This window comes from Peromyscus californicus, unplaced genomic scaffold, assembly GCF_007827085.1.
Source record: "Peromyscus californicus insignis strain IS unplaced genomic scaffold, ASM782708v3 Scaffold_8__1_contigs__length_139910024, whole genome shotgun sequence".
Lineage (NCBI taxonomy): Eukaryota > Metazoa > Chordata > Mammalia > Rodentia > Cricetidae > Peromyscus > Peromyscus californicus.
Window position 1 is genome coordinate 135734848 of NW_026294606.1, and position 9082 is coordinate 135743929.

Here is a 9082-nt window from a genome sequence, read left to right on the forward strand (position 1 = left end):
AATTTCATAATTTTACTTTCCTTTAGTACTGTGTAGAATTCCATTATTTAGATGCATCACGTTTTCTTTACCCATTCACCAGCTGAGGGACATCTAGGCTAATTCTACTTCTCAGCTATTGTAAATAGGGCAGAAGTGAACATAGATGTACAGGTATCTCTGTTGTTGGTTATAGAGTCTTATGGATGTGTGCCAAGGAGTTGTACATTTAGGTCATATGGTAGTTCTGTTTTTAGTTTCCTGAGAAACAGCTCCACTGATTTCCACAGTGGATATATCTGCCAGCATCCTCATCAGCAGAGTATAAGAGCTTCCCTTCCCCATGCCCTTGCCGTTATTTGTCATTTGTTTTGTGATCTGTCCATTCTTACTAGAATGGAATGGAACCCCAAAGTAGTTTTGATTTGCCTTTCTCTGATGATAAGGATGTTGACCACTTTAAAAAATATTTACCAGCCAATTTTAGTTTCACTTTTGAGCACTCTTAATTCTATAGTCCAGTTTTTGATTGGGATATCTGTTTTCTTGCTGTTTAAGCTTAAGTGTTCTTTGAATGTCTAGATACCAAACTTTTGTCGGCGGTAGAGCAACAAATGTTTTCTTCCATTCTAAGGGCTGTATCTCCACTTAATTTTTTTCCTTTAATGCACACCAGCTTATTTGACATCACCAGGGCCCATTTATGAACTGTTGGCCTGATTTCCTGAGTGATCAGGTCATGTTCAGAAAATCCTTACCTATACCTTTATCTTGTAGGGTACTCTGTACTGTTTCCTCCAGCAGCTTCAGAGGTACAGAATTTACATTGAGATTCTTGAGACATATGGAGTTCATCTTTTTCCTGCAGGGTTAGAAATAAGAATGTAGTTCACTCTTCTTTATGTGGACATCCAGCTTTCCTAGTACCACTTGTTGAAGATGTTGTCTTTTCTTCAATTTGTTTGCTATCTATGTCAAAAATGGGGTGACTATAATTGCATAAACTGGGTCTTTGTTCCATAGGTCTACATATTTCTTTTTTCACCAATACTATGTTATTTTTATTAGTAAGGCTCTGTATTATTATAAGTTGGAAACAGTTATGTTTATATGCAGAGCATTGTTCTTTTCGGTCAGAATTGCTTTGGCTATCTGGAGTCTTTTTGCTTCCATTTGGATTTTAAGATTTTGTTCTGTTTCTCTGAAGAATGACATGGGGATTTTGATCAGGACTGCATTAAACCTGTGGGTTGCTTTAGGCATGGCATTTGTTTTCACATTCATAATTGTCCCAATTCATAAGGATGGAATAGCTTTCCATTTTCTGGTTTCTCCTTCAAGTTTTTTCTTAATGTTGACTTTTTTTTATATAGTTGAAGTACTGATCAAAGACATTTCTGTACAGTTGATCAACTTTATGGTAGTAAGAAAAGAAATATAAAGATTTATCGATTCCCCAAGGTCCAAGGGGGCTTTGCTATGTCTGGTGTGGGATATCAGGGGAAAAAAATCTATGTACACTATGTTCTTATGTCTGTTAACTTTATTCCTCTAAGACAAAATTACATCAATTCAGTTATAGCTCCACCAGGCATTCAAGGCAGGAACAACTCTAGACATACCAACCTCTATGTCTGTCTACTTTATTTCTCTGGGATGAAATCCTGTCTCCATAACTGCAGTTCCGTCCAGTTCCCCAGCTCATAGTCCAGCTAAAAACTAACTCCTATGCTCTCAGCTTCATCTTCGTCCTCTGTATCCTCTTTCTCCATCTCTGCTACTCTCTACTCCTGGCACTCAGAAAACTCTACTCTGCTTACCCTCTATGGAACCTCTGTCATCTTCTCTTCTCTCTCACCATGCTGTTCTGTCCCTGTCTACAAAACATACCTGCCTTTTCTTTCCCTGGGCACTGGTTCCCTGCCTCCTCAGGAATGTTGTTTTATCTCTCACCTTGATATGTAAAACCTCTTTTGTTCTCAGTCAACTGCTCTGGAGAACCTCTAGGCCTCCTCAAGGCGAGGGGATGGTCTGAGCTTCATTAGCACAGGAAACAAAGCTATGCATCTCCCACCAGCTTGTCTCCTAAGCTCAGCAGGGCAGTAGGGTAACTTAGTAGGTTCAGCAGGTCTAGGGAGCTGAACTGCTTACCAATTGGTCTGGGCACGCAAAGATTTCATAGCAGAAGATAGCTGAAATATTAAAGACTGGGTAACACCAAATATTCATAATAAATGGCTTTGCCTTTTGACAGACCCTTGGCCGGTCAAAGTTCAGCTTTAATACACAGCTGAATCTCTATGATATATTCTTGTGACCCGCAAGGAAGATTTGACTGAATCTTCGAGGAACAAATAATCACTGTGTAATCAATTACCCCAGTGCCATAACTAGTTCGCCTTTCAGCCTATTCTGTAAAATGGTAAAACTCTGCCATCTTGTCATCATACAGATTTTTAAAAAGAGAGGAAGAACAAGAAAAGATAACCCAAAGACGGTAACTTGCAACATCTTTAACACACATACACACACAGTCACACACATAGGGTAGGGTGGCACATGATTATTACCTCAGTACTTGGTAGGCTCAGGCAGAAAGATCATGACTTTGTTATGAGCTACACAATGACAAAAAAATAAGTATTCCTAAATCATTCTAAATTGCAATAACAGTGGCTGAATCACCAGATACCATGAGCAGGCCAGTTTTCCTATAGGTTTCTAAGCACCATTAGCAGAAAAGCTGCATCAAGACTCACTTTACTAGTAATTTTTAAAGGCTATGGGAAAATAACTCAATCCACTAAAAAAAAAAAAGCAAAAAACAAATCTAATTCATGAAATCTTCTAGAAAGATAGAAGTAAGGAGAAGAATCTCTTAATTAACATATAATTTGGAAAGCCTCAAGCATGGATCATATTTAATGGTAAAATACTTTGTATTCACATTATGGCCAAGCACAAAACAAAATCATTCACTACAACTAGTAGTACTCTATAATGTCTGAGACACCTTGGTCAAGTTAATAAACTTAAAAAAAAAATACAAATACCAAATTTTATAATGTATACTTTCATTATATCATCTTAATTATGTACTCTTACTACACATATGAGTTACACAAATATTTTGTAAGATGTTATATGTTAATCATTATGGGTAATCTTCATTGTTCAGTCATCTGGATTTATAGTTATCCATGAGGTACACTCTGATGTGTCTGTGACTGAGGGTGAAAGATGCATGCTGAATGTAGGTGCTACCATTCTGTAGGCTGGGGTCCTGCACTTAGTGAAATGAGACAAAGGTGAAATCCTTCAGACTGCTGGAACTCTACTTGACTGCTTCCCACTCAGCTGAGGTGTAAGCATGCAGCCACATGCTCCTGCTTGCCGCAGACCCAGGCCGCTTCTGCTGTCATGCCTTTCCCACTATAATAGACCATTCCCTGGACCACTAAGAAGAATAAACCTCTCCTCTCTTTGGTTGCTTCTTGTCAGTTATTTGGTCATAGCAACAAAATATTAACTAATATATTAAAGTGGTTATAAATGTAAATATTGTTATATGTTAACATTATAATTTACACTGATATCACACACATCCATGTATCAGTAATATATATGTACACACACATATAAAACACTGATACAAAGAGAAATGAACAGAGCAATGCTACTCCAATGTTACTAAAATAGATTAACATGAATACAAGAATGTAATATATGATAAAGTTGTTGTTTCAATTTATTTGAAGAATTTTTCCTAAACAAGGAAGAAAACCTATCATCTAAAAGGGAAAAAAGAAAACACAAGAAATTCAAATTTCAAAATTCAATAAAGATGTTCAGGATGACAAAGAACAAATTTAATAGATCAGGAGTGGCTGGAATAAATATATGTACATACCAGAATGGCTAAGATCAAAAACACTGAAGACAGCTTATGTTGGAGAGGATGTGGAGAAAGGGGAACACTCCTCCACTGTTGTGGGAATGCAAACTTGTACAACCACTCTGGATAATCAGTATGGTGGTTTCTCAGAAAACTGGGAGTAAGTCTTCCTCAAGACTCAGTTATACCATTCTTGGGCATATCATATACCCAAGGAATGCTCAATCTTACCACAAGGACACATGCTCAACTATGTTTATATCAGCATTATTCATAATAGCAAGAACCTGGAAACAACCTAGATGTCCCTCAACTGAAGAATGGATAAAGAAAATATGGCACATATATACAATGGAGTACTACTCAGCAGTAAAAAACAATGATATCATGAAATTTGCAGGCAAATGGATGGATCTAGAAAATATCATCTTGAGTGAGGTAACCCAGACTCAGAAGGACAAACATAGTATGTACTCACTCATAAGTGGATACTAAGTGGGAGGGAAGGGATGGCCAGACTGCAACCCACAACTCCAGAGAGGCTAGCTAACAGGAAAAGACCCTAGGAGGGACACATGGATGATCCTGTGAAGGAGAAGTGGATGAGATCTACATGAGTGAACTGGGTTGGGGGGGTGGCAGAGGGCGAAGAGTGGGGAATGAGAACATAGGGAAATGGGAGGGTCAAGCTGGAACAGAGACAGAGTGGGAGGGCAGGGAGGAAGATACCATGATAGATAAGGACATCATGGGAACAGGAAGAGGCAGGGTGCTGGGGAGGCTCTCAGGAATCCACAAGGTTAACCCCACCTTGGTCTGCTGGCAGTGGTCCAGAGGGTGCTTGGACTGGTCTACTCTGGTGACCAGTCTAGCTAATAACCTAGCTGTCATCATAGAGCCTTTGTCCAGTGACTGATGGAGGCAGAGACAGAGATCCAAGGCCAGGCACCAGACTGAGCTCCAGGAATCCAATTGATGAGAGAGAGGAGAGATACTGCAGGCGAGGGACATCAAGATCATGATGGGAGGATGTGCAGAGATGACCGGCCACACTAGTGGAAGCCCATGAACTATGGGCTGGTAGCTGTGGAGCCCCCATGGGACTGGACTAGGCCCTCTGGATACGGAAGACGGTTGTTTGGCTCAAATTTTTTGGGGGCACCAAGGCAGGGGGATCGGGATCTGTCCCTGGTCTATGGGTAGGCTTCTAGAATCTGGTGCCTCTGGTGTGACACCTTGGACAGCCTTGGCGCAGTGGGAAGGGGCTTGGACTTGCCTAGGCTCAGTGTGCTGGACTCTGCTGACTTCCCCTGGGAGACCTCGATTTGGGAGATGTGGGGTTGAGGGGTGGCTTGGGAAAGAGGGCTGAGGGGGTGGGGGAGGGAGGAGGGGGAATCTGTGGATGATATGTGGAGTGAGTAGAAAATTTCTTAATAAAGAAAAATGAAAAAAAAATATGTACATACAAAAAATTACCTTTAGCATTTAAAAGCCATCTATAAGTCAGTAAGAAAATTATAAGAATATGAAATTCAAAAAAACGGGTTTGAGCTGACATAGACTGTATGATGAGGATAGAGGAAGCGAAATCAATTAATTTCTTCCCACAATTTAGGAAAAGTGGGGGAAATTGGTGCTACACAGGCCTGATGGATTTGTGAAGACGTGATAACTACATTGCTCATGGAAATTCAAGTTTATTAAGGCTCTTTGGAAGTATTCCTTAATTATTTAAAATAAGCCAAATTTTTAAACACACACACACTCACACACACACACACACACACAAGTACACTTTTATGCATGTAGATATAGACTCAAGTACTGGGAAATTTATTACCAAAGAATTTCAGTCAAGATCTCACCAACTGGTTTATGTATAAATCAATAGTAAAATAGTTAATTGGCATCCTAGTTAAATAGTTCACTGACAACCATACTGAAAAAGAATTAAGAAGCACTTGGAAGACATTTAATAAAGTGGAAAAATTATATTTCAGAAAAATGTGTGGTGAGATTTTCAGTTTGCAATTTTCAAATATGAAGATCATTTGCTTACCTATATACCTATTTTTATGAATGAATACATACACTAAAGCAATCAAAATTTACATTGGTTTCTCTTTCAGGGAGGGTCTTTGAAGGAGAAAAAGAAGGCCCCTGGAAAGGTGAAAGGTGGCATTTATAACATACTTTCACATTATTGTCAGTTTGGGGCATTTCTATGCAAAATACTCTGTCCACTCATGAGGGGTTTACACAATATTCTGTCCAACTATTTCAGAAAAGCCTGATTTAACATTAAGGATCAAGTAAAATAGCTTTTCAGGGAGGAAACAAGAGAGAGTATTAGCAATTTCATAAAATAAACATGTTTGTATTAACAGTGATTTCACTGACAGCATGTTCTGTTATCTATTTAGCTGAACACAGAATTCTCTGAGATAGTGAAGGCTGGTTGTAAGATGTTAGGGCTTTTGGTTTATGATAGTTTAGATAAGCCTGAACAGATTCAAAGAGAAAAAAAAATTCCCAGAGTGCTTCACATTCTTCCAGCTCCAAAATTCCCCCAAAAGGAAGAAATGCCCCTCAGCAATCAGGTACTAGGTTCCCACCAAGTTAGGGGTCAGAGGCTGCAGAAACCCTGCTCACAGAGTCCTGCTGCTTGGGTCATTGGAATTCCTGCCATGTGTGCTAGTTGGTGGGAGCAGATGTTAGGTCACATGAACTGGAATGGTTGCTTTGGCTTTTTTTGACACCATTAATTAACATTGCAGAAGGTTAAGGCTTCCACAGGTGAGGATGCAAAATTGAACTGGAAATGATAATGCCCAATGAAGCTGTTGGGACCTCTCAATTTGCTTTGCAAGAAAGGACTTTTAAACAGGTGCTGTGATATTCCCTGAAGGAACTGGATCTGGGTCATCTGATGTTAGAGGAAGGCACATTCTTACACTTTACTGGTTGGAGAAAACAAGTTGATGAGAAGAGCTCACTTACCCCATTTTCTCTAGTTATTGCCAATGGATACAGCTTCATTGTGATTTCACTTATGAAAACTGAACAGACTAGCCTTTGTGTGATCTAATTAAGGCTGCTAGGGTGCTGGACACCTAACAATGCCTTTGGAGACAGATTTGTGAGTTGGGTAAAGATTGGACTGTAATGAACAAGTGTTGACTCAATAAGCCATACATTTTCAATGTATTGTGGGAAATTAAGCATTTATGAAAGCTACCAGAGGAGAGGCAGCCTTGGCTTTTAACATAAAATTCCAAGGTGGAAGGCAGTCTACCAAAGGAAATCCTCAACAAAATGAAGGAAAACAAAGCCTTAGCCAGTAGAAGCACGTGTCTGGGTAATGCATTAAGATGGCTCCTTAAAGGAGGGATGTGTGTGTGTGTGTGTGTGTGTGTGTGTGTGTGTGTGTGTGTGTGTGTAACATATTAAAATAAAAGTCATATAATGGTTATAAACTAATGATAGATGTGTATCCCTCTGAAGCATCTTGTAGGTCTATATTAAACACCAGGTACATGCAATCTGACCTGGGAATTTCTAGGATAGCTCAGACAAACCTTAAAACCCAGAGTACTCTTACAGAATAGATTATGTTCCTTTCATGAATGAAATACCATGTTCATAATTTTAAATAAATGTGTGAGCCAGAAAGGAAAGGGGAGCTACCAAATTGTTGTAGTAGGCTCTAATGGAAACTTCTGACTGCGTCTGGCTCATGTCATTGCTTCCTTCCACTCCTGTAGATGAATTTCTAAATGTCTTATAAAATAAAAACCACAGAGCCAAATATAGGGGAGAAATCAGCGAAATAGGGAAAGCTACCAGCTAACCTTACCTTACCAACTCTGCAGCTTCCAAATGCCAGTTACTTCCTGTCTAGCCACACCTATATGCCTTGCTGTTCTGCCATCTGATTTGCTCTCTCTGTTCAGCTACATCACTTTCTCTTCCTGCCCAGCTCTGTCACTTCCTGTATATCTGTACAGACCTACAGACCTCCATGGTTAACTAGTTTTGGAATTTAAGGTGTGTGTCACCATACCTGGCTCTGTTTCCAGTGTGGCCTTGAACACACAGAGATCCTGCCTGCCAAGTGGTAAGATTAAGGGCGTGTGCTACTGCTGCCCGACTTTTTGTTTACTTATAATGACTGGCCTTTTCCCTCTGATCTCCAGGCAAGCTTTACTTATTAAAGCACAAATAAAATATCACCACATTTTCAGCACAAATAAAATATCACCACATTTCCCCTTTTTTTGCCTAGTAAAAAAGCTATAACTATATAAGAAAAACTATATACAATAAGCACAATAACTATGTATAATATATACAAGCAATAAATACATCGACAATGTCTAGCTCATTTCATTTGCATTTGACAAATTCAGAGAAAATATTCCCTTATCTATCCTATTTTAGTGAGTCCAAAATTACCTAATTCACTTTCTATCCTATCTTGTATTACCAACAGAAAACTATCTTATGATGTCTTTCAAATTTATACACTTAAAACCTCTTAATGAGTTACTTTTCTGAATTTCTTACAAAGGAAAACTGTAACTACAGCTATCTATGACTGTCCAAGCAGGCAGCTGTCTCTGTCATTTCCAGAATTTTTTGAAGTTGCTTGTTTATAATGAACTTCCTGTTTACTTAGGTAATATTATATCCTTCTGGGGTCTTTGTTGTAGTTGAAGACTAGATAGTTATAATTTTTCTTGGTTGTGATAAAAGATAAATAAGATATGAAACTTTAGACTCACAAATATAGGATAGATAGAATATTTTCTTTAGTTTTGCCAAATACAAATAGACTAGATATTGTAACTATAATTCTTGCTTGATAACTGTTCTATTATATGTAATTTTACTATATTAAAGTTAAAACCTTTCTTTTTGATTAGAAAGAAAAGGGGAAGTGCTGTGGAATGTCATTCTATATGCTGTGAATGTGTGTTGCACAGATTGGTTGATAAATAAAATGCTGATTGGACAGTAGTCAGGCAGGAAGTATAGGTAGGATAAACAGACAAGGAGAATTCTGGGAAGAGGAAGGCTGAGTCAGGAGTCACCAGCCAGACACAGAGGAGGCAAGATGCCAAGGCAGAACTGAGAAAAGGTACCAAGCCACATGGCTAAACATAGATAAGAATTATGGGTTAATTTAAGTGTAAGAACTAATCAGTA